This window comes from Sus scrofa, chromosome 1 (assembly GCF_054392235.1).
Source record: "Sus scrofa isolate SSC_HxYL_T2T_F1_AM1 chromosome 1, Sscrofa_HxYL_maternal_Yorkshire_Landrace_v2.0, whole genome shotgun sequence".
NCBI classification, from domain to species: Eukaryota; Metazoa; Chordata; class Mammalia; order Artiodactyla; family Suidae; genus Sus; species Sus scrofa.
In genome coordinates, this window is record NC_139383.1 from 245,255,068 (window position 1) to 245,275,931 (window position 20,864).

The following is a 20,864-nucleotide window of genomic DNA, read 5'->3' on the forward strand; positions in this document are numbered from 1 at the left end:
TAAGAGTGGACAGGAATGTCTCAATCCTGCATTCATGGAGCTAATAGTCTTTTTATCTATAACTTTTTTCCTCTAAAAAAATATCAAGTATGTAGAGAACCTAAATGCACAGTACCATGAATACCTATAATCCCTGAGGTTCACCAACTGTTACCGTTTTTCGTTCTCTCTCCCTCGTGTGTGTGAATACATATGTACACACACACACATTTTTTTTATGAACCATTTAAAAGTTGCCAACACCATGCTTCACCCCTCAGTAATTGAATGTATACGTCTAAGAGTCAGCATACTCTTGTAAGTAACTGTAATACCATTATCACACCTAACTTAGGTGACCTACCCCCCAAATTAGTACCAATACTGTAGGACTTTATAATGTCTCTTCCATATTCAGATTTCTTTAATTATCCCAAGAATGTCTTTTATGGCTCTCTCCACCAAATCCTGGTTCAACCAAGGTTCACATGTTACATTTGGTTTTTATGTCTCTGTCTCTTTTAAAATAAAACTGCTCCCCCATGCTTTTTCTTTTTTTAATGACATTGGCTTTTTTGAAGAGTCCAGGCTCATTGTCATGCAGAACATACATACTTCTAGATTTGTCTGATTGTTTCTTTATAGTGCCATGTAATTTATTTCTTTTATTTGTTTGTTTTGGTTTTGGTTTTGGGTTTTTTTTTTTTTTTTTTTTTTTGGCTTTTTAGGGCTATACCCATGGCATATGGAGGTTCTCAGGCTAGGAGTCCAATCGGAGCTGTAGCTGCTGGCCTATGCCACAGCTACAGCAATGCAGGATCCGAGCCGTGTCTGTGACCTACACCACAGTTCAGGGCAACGCCAGATCCTTAACCCACTGAGCAAGGCCAGGGATTGAACCCGCAACCTCATGGTTCCTAGTTGGATTTGTTTCCACTGCACCACGTGGGAACTCCACATGTAATTTATTTCTATATTCCTTGTATTTATTGCAATCTGGAAGTTAAGTCTAGATGTTTGATTAGACTCATGTTAAAGTTTCTTGGCAAAAATGTTTTGTAGATGAAGTTGTGCTATCTAGTTGAAATTTTCTACCAAGATCATTTATTACTAATGATTAAGTCATGGGAATAAATTTCAATGTGTATTATATAATACCTTAAAATGTGGTGGAAAAAGCATGAGTTTGCTAGCAGAAGCCTGGATTTGATCACAGACTGTATGCTCTAGCAGCTTGACCAGATTAACTAACCTAGTAGTTTAGCTCTTTACAAAAGACCAGAGAAGACAGAATCACTCCGAGAACTTTCTTGAAATGTGTATGCTTGTCCCGCCACTCCACTCCCTAGTATTTTTTTTAAAGGGAGGCTCTTTTATATTACCCCTCATCCCCAGGCCACCATTCTCACCCCCAACCCAGGCTTAAATGCCACCAGTTTTCTGCCAGGTGTCTTTAGCTGAGAAATTTGGAATTCTCTACCTTCAAGGGTTATTGTAAGAGTTGGATATTAGTAATAATATGTATAAAGTACACAGCATAGTGTCTGCCACATTATCATAAGCTCAGTTCACTGCCACTGTTATTGTTATTACAGCAGTAATTTGCAAAGAAAGGAAAGAGGATTTGAAAAAGGACGGCAAAATGGTATAGTACAGAAGAGCAGAATATTTAGTGTCTAAGTGGTTACGTCAGAAACCTTCCAAGAGTATTTGTGCTTATGCAGTGACCTCAATAAAAGTTCAGTTGGGACGGTGCCCTCACTCAGTAATCATTAACATTTATGCAGCCCTTTACAGTTTACAAAGCACATCCACATTCATTATTATGTTTCATATACACCCTCTTTCATGAAGATCAGCTGTGCTTGATGCTTCACCCAAGGACACAGTGTAATCAGGAGGGGAGCTCAAATTAGGAGTTCTGATTGTAGAACAGACTTCTCTCACTGAAAATGTGCAGCCTGAAACAAACACCAAATGTCTCCTTTCCAAACTTCTGACCAAGGGACTCTTTCCTTATGGTGTAGGTTACTGAAATGCTTAGTTTAAAGCTCTTTGAGTCTATTTCAGATTTACAGCTCCTCATCTGTCATATTTTATCTGCATGGGGTGACACTTCCAGTACTCTCATATGTTGTCACTCAGCCAAAAGGCCTTAGTTATTTCTTGCCCTTTGCTCTAACAGAGATGTACTGGTTAATGAATCTGAATTAACACCATCACATGCATATTAAAAATTCAATCAAACCTTTTAGCTAGACTAATTTCCTTCCTAACATTGTATAGCGTTGGGCAAATTAAAGACTCATCCAAAGATTGGCCCTTGGGTTTCTTTGTTTATTTGGCTTTTTAGGGCCATATCTGCGGTGTAGGGAAGTTCCCAGGCTACGGGTCCAATCAGAGCTACAGCCTCAGCAATGCCAGATCTGAGCTGCATCCTTGACCCACACTACAGCTCATGGCAATGCCAGATCCTCAACCCACTGAGCGAGGCCAGTGATCGAACCTGCGTCCTCATGGATACTGGTTGGGATCCTTACTGATGAGGGAACTCCCTGGCCCTTGTTTTTTGAACCAGTTAGAATTAGTGTTTCTTGGTGTTGACCTTTTAATTGGTCATATATATAGCTCTTTATTGGATAAGAAATGTATTATTGTTTTAAACAAAAACCGACTATCTTTGGTTTAGCAAACTAGTGTAGCATAAAACATCTTAGAAGAGATGATGTATTCTTTATTATTCAGTTCAAGGTATTTTCTGGTTTCTTTAGAGATTTCTTCGTAGTGTCATAAGGTATTTAGAGTTTATATTTCTTAATTTCCAAATGTTCATGAACTTTCTAATTAATTTGTTGCTAATGGTATCTATTTTTCTATTCCTGTTGATGTTTTAGCATAATTCTTGGACGTTTAGGGAACAGATTCTGTGAGATTTCAATCTTGTGAAAGTAGCTGAGACTTGCTTTCCCATCTAGCGTGTGTCAGTTTTTTAAGTACTCCAAGTGCACTTGAAGAAGGAAATGTTTTCTGTAGTTATTGGCAGGAATGCTCCTTATATATCAGTTACACTGTGTGTTAATCTCATTTAAATCATATGCTTATTTTTTTGCTTGACTGTTTGCTCACTCTATTATTTCCCAAGAGAGGTGTGTTAAAATCTCTCACTTAAAAGTATGAATTCACTTCTTTCTTCAGTTTTTGTTATATATATGTTTTGAAGGCAAAGTTATTGATTGCATACAAATTTAGAATTGTTCTGTCTTGTGAATGTAACCTTTTCCTCATAATTTAGTGTCCCTCTTTGTCTCAAGGGGTGATTTCTGCTTCAAAGACTACTTTGATTCTGATATTTGATACTAATACATGGTGCTTCCTCTGGTTAATCTTTGTATCCTTTTTATCATCCTTTTTCCTTTTTCTGTCTGATTAGTCTCAATATTTTTAATATTTCACGTCTCTCCTTAGTATTTTGCCATTTTTATTTTACATATTTTTTACTCATCTTTTAAAATTAAATCATAGACATTGTGGCTTTAGCATACATTCCCCCCAAATAATCCCCTAATATCATCTCATACCCAGCCCACACTCAAATAACCATGGTTGTTCATAAGGTGACTTTTATAACTTGTGTGGGTCATTGCATTTGACTACGTGGCTCTTAGTCTATCAAAATCTAGAATAAGCTAACTTAATTGATACATTATTGTATCAAGAGTGACCATAAGAAAATGGAGCAGATATAAGATTACTTGTGTGTGTGTGTGTGTGTGTGTGTGTGTGTGTGTGTGTGTGTGAAATAGTCAGTCATCCCATTTGTAATAATAATCTGAAAAACACAGAAAGTAAAAATGAAAAAATAACAAATACTTTTATATCTTCCACCTTAGAGCATGGCTATCTTCTTGGTATATCTCTCTATTTCTAAGCTTTGAGGAAATCTTAGTTTGTTTCACGTTATAGGCTCATTTTAGAGACCGAGAAGTGAAATTTCTGCGGCTAAAGGTATAACCTCTTTGAAGACTTTCCAGGAAAGTGTTCCAAGTTTTAACAATCCCAATGTGCCAAAGCTTACTGCATTAGAAGGAGGGTCCTCTTCAAAGTGGACACCGCAAGAATAATTAGTTATCATGAATATTTAGCTGAGGTGGATAATTAATTACCATACACTTATAGTGGATACTTGTCTTTTATCCACCTGTGGTTAAAAACTGAAAATGCCAGATACTTTCCCAGGCTCCCTTGATGCTAGTCATCAGTAGATAACCTGGGATAAACCAGTCAAATTTGCCTCCTTTAGACTTTGAGGCTGAAGCCATTGATGTAAAGAAGCAAGCATGGTGGAGAACACTGGGGGATAGCGTTGCAGCTGCTGGGAGCAAGTCTGCATCTGATATTCAGTGCTGAGGTAGTAGTTCACGTCATCATGTCCAGCATGCAGTGGTGGTGGCAGCAGTGTCCTTACCAGAAGCATTCTGGCATGACTTTGACTCTGGTCTTGGCCCATGTCTTATTCTTTCCCATTTCTTGAGCCTGATTGTCCAGCCTTCCCTGATCCCCTGCCAAGTCCCAATATCCTGCAATAAATTACCACTCTATTAACACCAGCCAGAGTTTGATTCCTTTGATTACAAAGAAAGAACTTGACTAAATTTCCACGCAGGGATTCCCCCCTGTATAGCAGGATCTATTTAAAATAATAGGAGGACTAGGATGCATGAGGGAGATCTGGGGTAACAGAGAAGCCTCAGCAAGTTAACTTCTCAGAACTGGGTGTGTGGAAGAGTCTGGCTGAAACTGGGTCAATACTGAAAGGAAGGTAAGAGCACCTTCTTAAAAAGGTAGAAGTTATCATTCTTTGGGCACCTGATCTAGTTGTCAGCAGAGTGATTGGAAGGCCAGTTCGGGAGTCTAGCTCTTGTAAATGACACCGGAAATGTTAGGGCTCCAGATGGATGGTATGCCAGGCGGCCCTGGTTGGGACTGGCTATACATCTGAGACTGGAGGTAGGATAGAGGTGGGCAGCAGATGAAGCTGTGAAGCTGACAGTCACCATGGGAGGCCATGCCACCATTTTTGGAAATTTTCTTTGGCAATTTCTTCAGAACCAATTTTCAAGTACGAAAACCAAAGCAGCCTCAATATGTAAGAGGTCAACTGTGTGTCCGACCCAAACCAGTATTGCCCCAACTTGATCACCTTTTCCGTGGGGATGGCCTTGGAATTAAGTAAAAACCTAAATTAACTTTGGCCATTTCAAAAATCCAGAAATCCAAGGTTGTAACCCTTGGAGCTACTTGAAAAAGCATCACCAGCTGTAAAGGCAAGCTTTAGAGTAACTATTTATTTAGGCTTTATATGTTTCCAGAGTTATGCCAGCTCTTTGCATCAACTATCTTCTCTAAATCTCTCGACAACCCTTCAAAGTAGGTCTTTGTAACCTTGTTTTATGGATGAAAGTACATGCTGCGAAGTTAATTATCAGATAAGACAGCACATGAGTGGTAAAGTTAGAATTCAGACCCAGATCTGGTTCACTGTAAACCACATGCTCTTTGCATAGGCAATGCTTAGGGACGATCCAGAAATACTTTAAACAATTTCAGCATTACTGTTGTCTCCTCAGGAGACTGCTTTAAAGGGAACAATATACACCTGACTGTATAAATTCCAGATTTTAAAAGTCACAGTTAACATACACAGAAGCCCATTTGTAAAATAACCCACAGAACTCTGCCCAACTGCTGTGAAATCTTTGATTAAGGGCTTAAAAACAGTGAAAAGTAATAAGCAGTAGATCTGACTACAACTCCTGATTTTCATTCTTGGCAAAAGCATTCTTCATGATAAAAAAAAATAATAATCATAATCCTCACTCTGCTAACTCAATGACACATTGAAAAATTAGCCAAGCTTGTGTAACCCTAAACGCAGCCACACTCTCTGTGTGGGCATGGTGCTTTCTGCCAAGGTACAAAAGAGCGAGCCCACTTGTGAAGGAGTTCTTTCTGGGCACTTCTTTCCAGGATTCTTAATGTGTATTTGTTAAGGACCACACACACACATAATAGCTAAAAATCTGACCCTCCTAGGTTTCATTTGGCTAACAGCAGGCCAGTCTTCAGACTGCTGCTAAAGCCCACAAGAAAGGAGAAAGAAGGGGGCCAATCACTTAATTGCAGGGCTTTTACACTTCCTCCTGCCAAACGGTGAGGGCTGGACCATTGTGTAGATTGTCGGGGGAGGTGGGGAATGTGTGGTTGGGATCAGGAGGTGGTGGAGATTTGAGTTTTTCTTTTTTAAAACATTAGTGTGCTGGGAGTTCCCTGGTGGCACAGCAGGTTAAGGACCCAACATCACTGCTATGGCTCTGATCACTGCTGTGATGCAGGTTTGATCCATGCCCCAGGGAACTTCCACATGCTGTGGGTGTAGTACACACCCCAAACAATAATAGTTTGCTACATGAGGCCCAGCAGGTGGTAGGGGGGTGCCAGCCTTGCTCCTTGGGGCTAGTACCACAGACCTTTTCACCACAGGATTGTCTCTGTGTTAAGATCAAATGGAGAGCTAGGACGGGCTTGCTTGGCGGATCAAGTCTTCATGGGTTTTTGCTCACTATGGGTGGTGCTCTGTCCTTTTTACCTCCCATCACTGACCTGGTGGGGGTTGTTAATTTGGTGCCCTTGCTGTCTTAAGGTTTCCTAAAACAACCACCACCAATCAAACAAAATCTTTCTGCTTCCCAAATCTGCCCCCCAGGGAAGATTCAAAGGCTTTTGTGATCCAGATGGGTTTCTGGTGTCTTTGCTCTCTTATGAATATAGGTTTGGTGGTGGGGGGCAGGAACGAGCCAGGCAAAGGGGTCTTCCATGTCCTTGCCTCCCTGCTACAGTCGCTGCAGACATCCCAGCTCCATCCAGACAGCCCTAGGTCTCTGTACAGCATGCAAAACCCCGTTTTGTAAAAATAACTTCTTTGATTTCTCCCAGCAGTGGATCCTGCTTAGTTAGGGGCGCTGACCAAGAGACAGTCATCTCTGGCTATCCTGGGGAGTGAAGAGGGGACCACCCATAGCTTCCCAGCTGCACTGCCTGTGGAGCAAAGGGTTCAGAAGCAATAGAACTTTTTTAAAAAAAAAATATAATAATATAAACAGAATGGAAGAAAGAAGACCTCTCTAAAATCCTGTTTCCTATCTCCTACAGCGACCGCCCTTTCATTAGTGTGGTATAACAATGTGGAGGGTTTTTTCTCACTTTGATATCAGCCTAATTCTTGAGATTAAACTTGCGGCAACCTATCAAAGTTAGCAAAAAGAAAGTTGTAACTGGGAATCACCCCCTAGCTACTAGCTATTGTACATTTTCATGTTCATCCTTGGAGAAGTAAGACAATGATATATTGTTTTATCACTCAGGATTCCCCTGGTTGCTGGTAATTGAAATCCAAATTGAACTTGTCTATGAAAAGGGGAAGGTTTATTGGGAGGGTATTGGGTTATTTTAAGTAACCAAAAGTGGAGTTCCCCTTGTGGCTCAGCAGAAACAAATTCAACTAGTATCCATGAGGATGCAGGTTCCATCCCTGGCCTCATTCAGAGGGTCAGGGATCCAGCATTGTTGTGAGCTGTGGTGTAGGTCACAGACATGGCTCATATCTGGTGTTGCTGTGGCTGTGGTGTAGGCTGGCAGGTGCAGCTCTGATTCGACCCCTAATTTGGGAACTTCCGTGTGCCACGGGTGAAGCCCTAAAAAGCAAAAAAAAAAAAAAGTAGCCAAAAGGTAACATTAAAAGTCAATCTATGGGAAAGACCAGAAACAGTCAGAGATTTAGTACAAAAGAAAACTGGGAGCCAAATTGCTGTCATGGGTCTCTCCCTGTCTTCGTCTCTGGTCGTTCTGGTTGTTCTCATCATTCTTTCTCAATGTATATCCTGAGTTTCACAGTTGTCAGATAGAACACCAAAGGGGTCCTGACTTTATTTTCTAATTCCAGATAGGGAAATCTGATTGAAAGCCAGAAATTGAAAACCTAATTCAGCAGTTCCCCTGGTGGCACAGTAGGTTAAGGATCTTGCATTGTCACTGCTGCAGCTTCAGTCACTGCCATGGCATGGATTAGACCCCTGGCCTGGGAACTTCCACAAAAAAACCCTGACATCAGGCTGTGGACCCAGCCTGGTCCACTTAATTTTGTCAGTGGGATGGAATCATCTAAGAACATGAGATCCCAACTCTCTTTTTTTTTTTAAAGTTTTTTTTTTTTAATTAATTTATTTTTTTTATTTTTATTTTTTAATTTTTTTTTTGTCTTTTTGCCATTTCTTGGGCTGCTCCCGCGGCATATGGAGGTTCCCAGGCTAGGGGTCGAATCGGAGCTGTAGCCACCGGCCTACGCCACAGCCACAGCAACGTGGGATCCGAGCCTCGTCTGCAACCTACACCGCAGCTCACGGGCAATGCCGGATCGTTAACCCACTGAGCAAGGGCAGGGCTTGAGCCCGAAACCTCATGGTTCCTAGTCGGATTCGTTAACCACTGCGCCACGACGGGAACTCCTGGAAATAATTCTTACCTGATTTTGGCCATCTTGGCAATCAGAGTTTTGATAAAAGCCAGAAATTGAAAACCTAATCCAGGAGTTCCCCTGGTGGCACAGCCGGTTAAGGATCTGGTGTCATCACTGATGCAACTTGCTTCACTGCTTTGGCAAGGGTTCAATCCCTGGCCCAGGAACTTCTGCCAAAAAAAAAACAAAACCTAATCCAGATATATATGGCAGGAACAATAGGATTCATTCATTCATTCCTTTTAACTTGGGATTCCAAAGAAGACAAAATATTGAGAATGCCTGGACTCACATTCTAAAGAAAACCAAATATGTAGTAGTTTACACTCATATTTATACACACTATTGTGTAAGCGACTTCAGTGAGTTTTTATGTTTATCTCTGGTTCTTATTCCTTAAAGAAACCATGACCACTGCACATTCATGTAGCTAAGGGAATTTTCTATGCCTGTCTGGACTGAAGTCTCTGCTGCAAGCTCTCCATTGTTTGTGTTTTATTTGGTTTGGTCTGAGATGTCCACTCTTTACCTTGGGGCTCATATTTCTGAGTGTTGCCTCTGCCAGCCTGCTGGGAACAGCCGTATTCACTGTGGCTGCCTGGCCTAACAAGTTCCCTCAGTACATTCTCAAGGGCATCCATTGTCATTTTGCGGAGGTGGCTTCTTCGCCAGGTGCTGATCGTGGCTGGAATGTTGGAAGCCCCCTAGGCAGGAAGAACCTTCTCCACCTGGTGTCTGAAGAGCACATACAGAGATTGTTCCTTTACTCAGCTCCCTGGTGTCGTCTTCTGCATGAAACACTCCTTCTGTCCACCACCCATCTCGCCAGACTCGCTGCCACAATATGTGGCCAGCAACTAGATATTACTTTTCATTAATTCATGCCTAACATGCAGTGGCTTATACTAGGTGTTATTGAATGTCTAAAAATAGGCACAGAGCCTGGAAGTGAGAAGTGAAAATTGCAAAACAGCTGGGTGGAAAAACTGATGGGACACAGAACAGGCCTTTTGATATTTTTCCCTGTGGTTATCTTTTACAGTTTAAATAAGATTAATATTCATAGTGAACCAAGGGCAATTAGCCACTTCAGATATTTTACTTCTTAGCCTTTTCCAAAATCTGTTTTATTTATTTAATGTAACAGGGCTTTGCCTTGATTGGGACCATTCCTATAAGACATTTTGCTTTACGCATTTGCAATCATGTTTGCATGTTTGAATTTCTGAAGTTTTGCCTGTCAAATCGGGCAGCTAATTTCAGTAAATATACCTTTATGTACACATGATCATGATCGGGGCATAAGACTGTACTAAAACCCACAAAATGGTCTTTAGGAATAAAAGCCTTCATGTTTTCTTTTTTTTTTCTTTTTTTTGGTCTTTTCTAGGGCCACACCTGCGGCATATGGAGGTTCCCAGGCTAGGGGTCTAATCGGTCTAATCGGAGCTGTAACCCCCGGCCTACGCCACAGCCACAGCAACTCGGCATCCGGGCCACATCTGCAACCTACACCACAGCTCACAGCAATGCCGGATCCTTAACCCACTGAGCAAGTGAGGCCAGGGATCGAACTTGCAACCTCATGGTTCCTAGTCGGATTCGTTAACCACTGAGCCTCGACAGGAACTCCTTATGTTTTCTTTTTATAAGAAGAATTTGGGGAGAGGGAGGAGGGTTTGGCTTTATTTTTAAAATTGAGTTGCTCACAGCAACGCTGGATCCTTAACCCACTGAGCAAGGCCAGGGATCAAACCGGCATCCTCACAAACGCCAGTCGAATTCGTAACCCGCTGAATCACAACTGGAATTCCCTGTTTTGTTTTGTTTTGTTTTTAATTGAAATATAGTTGAGTTACAATATTATATTAGTTTCAGGTGTACAACATAGCAACTCACTATTTCAATAGGTTATCTCCATTTAAACTTATTACAAAATAGAAAGTTCCCATGTGGTATAGTGGGTTAAGGATCTGGCATTGCTGCAGTGGTGGCACAGGCTGCACCTGGAGCCCGGATTCTCTTCCTGGCTGGGGAACTTCCATATGGCACCACCAGGAAAAAAAAAAAAATTATAAAATAATGGCTATGGAATTCCCGTTGTGGAGCAGTGGAAACAAATCCAATTAGGAACCATGAGGTTGTGTGTTCAATCCCTGGCCTCGCTCAGTGGGTTAAGGATCTGGTGTTGCCGTGAGCTGTGGTGTAGGTCAAATCTGGCATTTGGTGTGGCTCAAACCTGGCATTGCTGTGACTTTGGCGTAGGCCAGCAGCTGTAGCTCCGATTAGACTCCTAGCCTAGGAACTTCCATATGCCATGGCTACGGCCCCAAAAAGCAAATGAAATGAAATAAAATAATAAAATAAAGTAATGGCCATGACCTTTCTGCTTTTCTTTCCTCCCTGCTTCCCTGGGACAGCATGTTTCATGAAGCGTTAGCCCACTGCTTATTCTCATCCTCTGTTTTCTAGGAGACCTGGCTAAGGCATCTTCTAACATGTTGAAAACATGATTTCACAAATAATCTTATTAATATGATTTTATTTCATCTTTCCAACAAATCTATAAAGTAAATAGCCTAGTCCCACTTGTTATAAATGTTAGAGCTGAAATGCATATCCACAATTTTTGATTTTAAGTCAAGGGCCTTTCTCGTCATTCATATTTCTCAAATTAGGGTCTGAAGATCCTTGAAAGTCTGCAGTTGTATTTTCAAGGGGCCTTGAGTTCTCTGCGAGAATTTAATTTTGTGTTTTCATTTTGATGCTAATAATAAATGACTATCAACATATTTTGGTTCCTTTGGATGATCAACTTAACAGCTGCCATGTGCTTTCAGAGGCTTCATTTTTGTCTGTTTGAGATTGTGTTGGTACCAGGGAGTGCCAGTTTTAATTGTTGGAGGTAAGTGATTTGGAAAACATAGGCAATTAACATGAAGGTGAAGGTGGTGTTCTCACCAAGTGAAGGCCAAATGCACTAAGAAGGCTCTGCATAGTTCAAATGGAGACGAGGTGGGAGCATTGAGTCATTACACAACAAGAGGTCAACACACTGGACTCAGTGGTGCCTGCACGTTGTGGGGAGTGCCATATTCAGCTTGTGGGGCAGAATAGCCATCTGGGGGTTTCTATCATGGCTCAGCGGAAACGAATCCAACTAGTATCTATGAGGATATGGGTTCGACCCCTAGCCTTGATTAGTGGGTTAAGGATCTGGCGTTTCTGTGAGCTGTGGTGTAGGTCGAAGACGTGGCTTGGATACCTCATTGCTATGGCTGTAGTGTAGGCTGGCAGCTGAAGCTCCGATTCGACCCCTAGCCTGGGAACTTCCATATGCCTGAGTGCGGCCCTAAAAAGAGAAAAAGAGAAAAAAAAAAAAAAGGCCATCTGTACATGTCCCAGTAAAATTTTAATTTAATTTGATTTTTTTAGGGTCACACCTGCTGCATATGGAAGCTCCCAGGCTAGGGATCAAATCTGAGCTGCAGCTGCCAGCCTACACCATAGCCACAGCAGCAAGGGATTTGAGCCATATCTGTGACCACACCACAGCTCACAGCAATGCTAGATCCTTAACCCACTGAGCACAGCCAGGGATAGAACCCGTATCCTCATGGATACTAGTCAGGTTTGTAACCCACTGAGCCACAACGGGAACGCCATTAATTTGAATTTTAAGAGCCCTACATTTGTTGATCATCAACTTAGTCCTAATTGTATTGTTGTATGATATCTATATGCAAACATTCTAGTTTTTCACTGTCTGAAATTATCTTTCGATTTATTAGTCAGCTTATCTATTGCCTGCTTTTTTATATTAGAATATAAGCTTCTGAAGAACAAAGACCTTTCTTGTCTAATTTGCTCTTTTTCATGACAGTTGGAGCCTTGGGGATGGAAGGAATCTAGGGAGACCTTGTAGACCAAAGGCAGAAGAGGGTCTAGAATATAACTCTAAGGATAAGTATTTGAGAGGTGAGTAACAGAGGGTGAGCTGGCCATGGAGACCAAAGGAACATCCAGGCTGAAAGAGGAGTAGTATCATTGAAAACAGTGGAAGACTGTTTCAAAAAAGGAGGTCAGAATCGATAGTATTAGAAGATATAGTGTCTGTTGTCTGTGGTGACTTGAGGTCATTGGTAACCTTGGAGAAAGTATGTTTCATCAAAAAGGTGGTGTGGAAACCATCCTGGAGTGGACACAGAGAGAGGCATGAGAGATGAAGAAGCTGAAACAGCAAATGTGAAAAACTCAACTCCTCTTTGAAATTTGGCAGTGGGAGATCCAAGAGTTGGAACTGAGGGAGGAATTTTTTTTTTTTTTTTTTTTTTTTTTAATGGGACATAGTTGAGCTGATGGACTGAAGCTGGAAGAGAAGTTGAAGTTGAAAGAAAAGGAGAGATGGGGGATGATGGATGTCACCAAGTCTGTGAGAGACAAGAGGGATGGAATTGGAAGACAGAAAGAAGTGGGCTTTTTTTTTTTTTTTTTGTCTTTTTACCTTTTCTAGGGCCGCTCCCGCAGCATATGGAGGTTCCCAGGCTAGAGGTCGAATCGGAGCTATAGCCACCAGCCTACGCCAGAGCTCAGCAACGCAGGATCCGAGCCGTGTCTGCGACCCACACCACAGCTCACGGCAATGCCAGATCCTTAACCCATTGAGCAAGGGCAGGGACCGAACCCGCAACCTCATGGTTCCTAGTCAGATTCGTTAACCACTGCACCACGATGGGAACTCCAGAAGTGGGCTCTAAAATGAGCAGGCCACCACTTCCATTCTGAGAGGAGAGAAGGCAGGATATTTACTTAACACCTGCTATTAGGAAACTGCAAGGAACATGGTCTCCATCCTTGAGAAGCAATAGTCTAGTTGGAGTGGCAAGACATTGCAGCAGAAAAGAATAATAACTCAGTCTCTGATAAGCCCACGGTCAATGAATGCTGGAATGTTTCAGAGCGGAGCAAGATCAGCTCCTGATGCTGTGATCAAGGAAGTTTTCACAAGAAGTGGCATTTGATTTGGAACTTGAAAGCAGAGTAGGATTTTACTAGCTGGAGATATAAGTGGTAAGAGAAAATAAAGGAGAAGAGTGCATTTCATGTAGAGGGACTGGCATGAACAAAGGATTGAAGTACTGTACTTCAGTCAGTTTATCCATCAGCAAAGAAATAGGGACTACTTTTTTTTTTGGATCTGTACTCTGATAAAACACAGCAATTTAGAGGAAGAAAGAGACCTTGGAGATAAGCGCGTCTTATGTCCTTATTTTTGTAGGTGTCCAGGGTGCAGAGAGATGGAAGTGACTATTGAAAACCACAAAACTCTTAAGTGAGAGTTGGGCTCTGGCTCACAAAGGTAGTTTCCACAATAACATTGTAGTACATGGAAGGATAGAACACGTTCAGAAAAAAACCGCACCTGATTTTATTGAACTACAAAGAGGTATGATGGAGTAAAGACCGGAAGAACTTCAGATTTTTTTTAAAAAAGGGGATATGGTTACATAGTCATGGCGATGATAAGAATTCTGAGTTTTGCTATGGAGATATTTCATTGTTACCTGCATTAATAAAGAGATAAGGATAATTTGTTATTAGGAGATTTATGATTTCTTGCAATTCATCAAACATACTATTCACCTATACCTTGGACAAATTAAGCCTTAATGGCCAAAAGTGAATTTGTAAAAAAAAAAAATTGTCAACTCAAAGTATACGTTTATAATAGAGGAGGAGGAGGTATTAGTTTCCTATGGCAGTTTTAACAAATTACCACACACTTAGTGGCTTAACTCAAGTATATTAACTTACAGTTCTCAAGGTCAGAAGTCCAACACAGGTCTCCCTGGACTAAAATCAAGGTGTTAGCAGGCTATGTTCCTTTTTGGAGATTCCAGAAGAGTATCTGCTTCCTGCCTTTTCCAGCTTCCAGAGGCAAACCATGTTCTTTTGACTGTGGCCTCCTTCCTCCATATTCAAAACCAATAACTTGTACCCCTCTGACCCTTTTTCTCTAGTTACCAGAAAATCTGATCTCCCTCTGACCACACCCAGGAAAAGGGATTCTCTAAAAGATTATCTTTTAAGGATTTATGTGATTAGATTGGGTCCACCTGGTTAATCCAGGATTATCTCCTCATCTCAAGATCTTTAACCTTAATCCCATCTGTGAAATTCCTTTGCCCCTGTAAACAACTTCACAGGTTCTGGGATTAGGACCTGGACATGTTTGGGGGGAGGGGCATTATTTGGCCTAACCTCAAAGAAGGAGAGGGAGGAAAAGAATTATTATGGATTATTAAAGAGATTACAGATAATTAGGAGAGAAAATGAGCATCAAGAGCCAGTACACATTCACTACATCATAGCAAATATCATTTACTTATTTAATGGAGTTACTGGGCAAATAGATGGGGCAGGGAAGGTGCCAGGAACAAATTTGTCAGCCTGGTTTTCCTCTCAGGATGTTCCTGGGGAAGATGAAGGAATGTGTGTCAGATGTCAGTGCAGTGAGCTCTATTCACAACTCATTAAACATCTGATGAAAAGTGGAAATAAACGTAGACCTGGATGAAGGCCTCCTGATGTGTCACAGGGCTTTTTGCCTTTGGTCCTTCTTTAGTCAAAGCTTTCTCAGTGACTCGGATGAGGACTTAAAGGTCAGGTTGATCGAATCTGCAGGCAACACAGTAGGATGGAAAGTTAAGAGAAAATCTTAATAAACTGGGAAGAGAAGACGAAAACACACAAACTGTTAGAGTAAATGCAAAGTTTAAATTTCAGGGAGAAAATCAGTTAAATACAGGATAGATGGGACTATATTTGGTGTCAGTTTATGTAGGGGAAAAAAGAGAAAAGTAATTGCTGCGTCTATAAAAGTAGAAGCGATATTAAAGGCACCAGTTAATGGTTTTTGAGCTTTTAGTATATATCGGGTACTGTGGTAGGGGCTTTACACATGTCATATACATTTTCACTCTCAAAAAAATACCCTTATAGCCGTCTAAAAGGTGGTTTTTTTTTTTTTTTTTTTTTTTTTTTGGTCTTTATAGGGCCGCACCTGCGGCATATGGAGGTTCCCAGGCTAGGAGTCCAATTGGAGCTATAGCCACTGGCCTACACCACAGCCATAGCAACTTGGGATCTGAGCCTTGTCTGTGACCTACACCACAGCTCATGGCAACACCAGATCCTCAACCCACTGAGCTAGGCCAGGGATCGAACCCGCAACCCTATGGTTCCTAGTTGGATTCCTTTTCACTGCGCCACAATGGGAACTCCTCAAAGGTTTTTTGTTTTTTGTTTTTTTGTTTTTTTTTTTTTTTGAGTTTAGAGATGTGAAGTAATGTGCCCCAAATTACAAAATTTTCTATCAGTACAACTTGGGGTCTGACTCCAAAGCCTATACCCATATAATAGAATCACAGGAGGATTTTTTTTTTTTTTTTAGGGTAGCACCTGTGGCATATGGATGTTCCCAGGATAGGGATTGAATCAGAGCGGCAGCTGCCAGTCTACACCACAGCTGCAGCAACCCTGGATTCGAGCCACATCTGTGACTTATGCCACACCTTGTGGCAATGCCAGATCCTAACCCACTGAGTGAGGCCAGGATTCAAATCCGCATCATCATGAATACTAGTTGGGTTCTTGACCCACTGAGCCACAACAAGCACTCCCCCAGGAGTACGTTTTAAAAGCTGAAGAATTGTAGCTGCATTAGTAAAAATACAGTGCCCAGGACATGGTAGAAGAAATCTCAGGTGTATCTTCCTACCTGGGCTATTCATATTAAGAGAATATTTATTAACTTTTTTTTTTTTTTGGTATTTTTAGGGCCATACCCATGGCATATAGAAGTTCCCAGGCTAGGGGCTGAATCAGAGCTGTAGCCAATAGCCTATGCCACAGCCACAGCAATGCCAGATCCAAGCTGCATCTGTGACCTATACCATAGCATAGCACACACAACGCCGGATCCTTAACCTACTGAGCAAGGCCAGGGATCAAAGATGCGTCCTCATGGATGCTAGTCAGATTCGTTTCCACTAAACCATGAATGGAACTCCTGAGAGAGTATTTAATATACTTGAATGTGAATACAGGAGTATGGACCAGGTCGTGAGTGGCTTGGACACCAAAGCATATAAGGAATGATGGAATAAACTTGGTATATTTTGTCTGAAAGGGACTTGGGTTGGGATAGATGGCCCCAAAGTATAAGTACTCCCTAAAAACATTTGAAGACAGAAAAGTTTTCTCTTCTGGAACTTGTGTGAAGGTAGATTTTGTTCAAGAGAACTTGATGTTAATGATCTTTTTGTCATAAAGTCAGCATTCAAGGACAGGCTTGGTATGAGTTCCTTGGAAGTAGCAGCCGAAGAACTTTTAGCTTTGCCATGCTCGATTTGTGTGTGTTGAGTACATTAACGAGTGACTTTGTCAGGGACATCATGTAAGAAACTAGTGAATCAAGAAGCAATTTAGAAGAGATAAGCATACCACAGCCCTGGGTCTGCTGTCCTTCTTTGCCTAACTGAAATGTTAGTGCAAATTTCTAATGCCCTCATTAGAACTCAGTTCTAATGACCTGAATATCAACATCAAAAGTATTTCATATTTGCATTACTAACAGGTCTCTTTCTAAACATGTTGACATTTTAATGGTTCTTGAATAGCCTCTATTATTTTTTTCCTGCATTTTGGCAGGATTGATTGGATAAATCATAGAAAAACAAATTAAATTTGCAATCTAGCCCTTTTCTATAAGCAAGCTAGCAATATAAGGGCCCTGAGGGCTTATAGCTATGACAATAGATGCCTTGAGTCAAGTGGAATTGGTTTAGAGGGTTCATTTAAAAAATGAGTCATAAACTGTGGAGCAGTTAAGATGGCCAAGAGGATGCAGACATGGGAAGAAGATATCACAGAACCAGGACAGCATTGGCAGTGGCCTCTGTTATATATTTGAGTAGCCTCAAGAAAGGTCATTGTCCAGCTTTATTGTGCCCAGAAATAATGTTGAGGCCATATGTGTATATCAGAACTCCATCTTTAATGCAACAAGATATATAACTATTATTAATTTGTGGTTCCAGGAGAGGAAACAGCTGAATTTATCCTAACCTTCCTACATTTCTTTTGCTCTGTTTTGATTCTAGCTGTTGGACTCAAGTGGGGTGGATTTCACTGAGTTGGCAAGAGCATAGAAAGGTCTCTAGCTAGGAAGTGGCAGGATTATGACTTTTATCAAGTATTCTAATTTAAAATGTAATGATCTTCCATATGGCATCCGAAGGCTTTGGGATATTCCTGTTGGAAGATAGTTGGGTGGACCTATGTCTTGATTAGTCTGGGCTAGATGGTAAGAAAAATATCTCAACAAATCCAAAAATATTTAGGGAGAAAGAAACTGGAAATTCTCTAACCTGGCAGTAAGGACTGGAAAGGGAAACTATTCTTTTAGGACTTTCTATTCTCAGATGGCTTCAAAGGAGTAAAAACAATTGAACTGCAAGGGAGAATAGAAGACAAGACAAGGTCGATGATCAAAGGGGATGGCAATGTAGGAAAATATCAACATTTCATACACAGCCACACACTGAAAATGTGTCAGCAATGCGAGGTCATTGTTAACTGCCAAGAATAAGTCTAAAATAGATTGTTAAATGAGAGACAATATTGTCAAGGCTGAGTTGTTTGCCTCCCTCAAAAGGATAAAATTCTGAGAGGTGGAATGAAAGAAAATTTATCCAATTGATTATAAAATGGAAATATGATGGCTCCAGTGCCGGACATAGATTAGAACTTTTTTTTCATTTCAGGAAACTTGAATAGTTTGGAAGTAACATTTTTCTTCTCTACATAATTATAAATAAAGAATTTTGTTTTTCCAAAAAGAAATGCTTTTTATTAAAAAGCTAGGAGATAAAATCCTTGTATTCCTCTCAAAAAAACATTTTAAAGTTCAGTTATGATGATTACAGAATACATGTTTCAGGAAATATTTAAGCTATACGAATATAAAGATGAAAAATATAAAAAACATAATTTTTTCACGTTGTATAAATCATATTATGAAGTTTCAGAGGTAACTTTTCTACTTTGTAACTTAGATTCACACAGGTTTTTCCTAAATAGGAAAATATTGGAAACATGAGTAAAAATAGTGTTTGATAAAATTAGGGGTTTTGGTTGAGGAAGCACAACTTTTATTTATTTATTTATTTTGGTCTTTTTAGGGCTGCACTCACAGCATTAGAAAGTTCCCAGGCTAGGGGTCAAATTGGAGCTCCAGCTGCTGGCCTATGCCAGATCCAACCTGCATCTGCGACCTACACCCCAGCTCATGGTACACCAGGTCCTTAACCAACTGAGTGAGGCCAGAGGTTGAACCTGCATCTTCATGGATACTACAGGTTCTTAACTTGCTGAGACACAATGGGAACTCCAAGGAAGGTAGAACTGTTAAATGGAAAATTACCAATAGCAATTTTTTTTTTAATTTTTTTTTTTTTATTATTTTCCCACTGTACAGCAAGGGGGTCAGGTCATCCTTAGATGTATACATTGCAGTTACAGTTTTTTCCCCACCCTTTCTTCTGTTGCAACATGAGTATCTAGACATAGTTCTCAATGCTATTCAGCGGGATCTCCTTGTAAATCTATTCTAGGTTGTGTCTGATGAGCCCAAGCTCCCGATCCCTCCCATTCCCTCCCCCTCCCATCAGGCAACCACAAGTCTCTTCTCCAAGTCCATGATTTTCTTTTCTGAGGAGATGTTCATTTGTGCTGGATATTGGATTCCAGTTATAAGTGATATCATATGGTATTTGTCTTTGTCTTTCTGGCTCATTTCACTCAGTATGAGATTCTCTAGTTCCATCCATGTTGCTGCAAATGGCATTATGTCATCCTTTTTTTATGGCTGAGTAGTATTCCATTGTGTATATATACCACATCTTCCGAATCCAATCATCTGTCGATGGACATTTGGATTGTTTCCATGTAATTTTTTTTTTTTAAGGGCTGTACCTGTGATATATGGAAGTTTCCAGGCTAGGGGTGGAATCAGAGCTACAGCTGCCAGCCTACACCACAGCCACAGCAATGAGGGATCCGAGTCACATCTGCAACCTACATCACAGCTCACAGCAACACCAGATCCTTAACCCACTGAGCAAGCCCAGGGATCGAACCTGTATCATCATGGATACTAGTAGATGGATTCTTTTCCACTGAGCAATGATGGGAACTCCCACCAATAACAATTTCCTTAGGTTTCATTAATTGAGGTAAATATATACAATATATACACTTAAATCATCTTCTACCATAGTATCTCTCTATCTTTAGGGATACTAAAATTCATACTGTTATGGATTGAGTTATGTCCACTACAACTCTTATGTTGAGGCCCTAACTCCCATTGTGACTGTATTTGGATAGGACCCTTAAGGCGTTTATTAGGGTTAAATGAGGGCTTTAAGATAAGAGTTATAATTTAAGGGACTGGTAATCCTTGTAAGAAGAGGCAGAGACATTAGAGAGACATTAAACATACCTCTCCCTCCCTTCCCCACCCTGCCTTGCATGCATGGACATAGGCATACAAGAGAGGCCATGTGAGGACATAGAGAGAAGATGGGTGTTTATAAGTCAGAAAAAGAGGAATCAACAAAATCCAACTCTTCTGGTGCCTTGATCTTGGGCATCTGGCATCCATAATTTTGAGAAAATAAATTTCTATTGTTTATACCACCCAGTCTGTGGTATTTTGTTATGTCAGCCTGAGCAGACGAATACACATACATATGTAATAAAAATGGGAAGACAAGTATGGGAGTGATAAGTACCAAACTTAATTCAGGGCTTAACTCTAGGGTCAAGGGAGAGGAATAATATAGAATATGGGCGCACATAGGATCGAAAACTTTTCAAAGTGTTTGTTTGTTTGTTTGTTTCTTTTGCTTTAGGGCTGCACCCATGGCATATGGAGGTTCCCAGGCTAGGGGTTGAATTGGAGCTGTAGCTACTGGCCTACACCACAGTCACAGCCATGCAGGATCCAAGCTGCATCAGGGACCTACACCACAGCTCACGGCAACGCTGGATCCTTAACCCACTGAGCAAGGCCAGAGATCGAACCCGCGTCCTCATGGATGCTAGTCCATGATATGAACAGGTCTGAATGGAAGGAGAAACCAGTTAGGAGACTGTTAGTATTACACAGGTAAGAAATGGCGATGGGGGGTGGCGGTGGGGGGTACCTGTAGTGGCTCAGCAGTAACAAACCCAACTAGTACCACAA

At 41.0% G+C, this 20,864-nt stretch overlaps 1 protein-coding gene across 6 annotated transcripts in view; it reads left to right on the top strand.

The window, feature by feature from the left end:
* The window catches only part of LOC100154821 (spermatogenesis-associated protein 31D4), a 191,497-nt gene that overhangs the window by 44,349 nt on the left and 126,284 nt on the right, over nt 1–20,864 (top strand). The window lies entirely within an intron of this gene.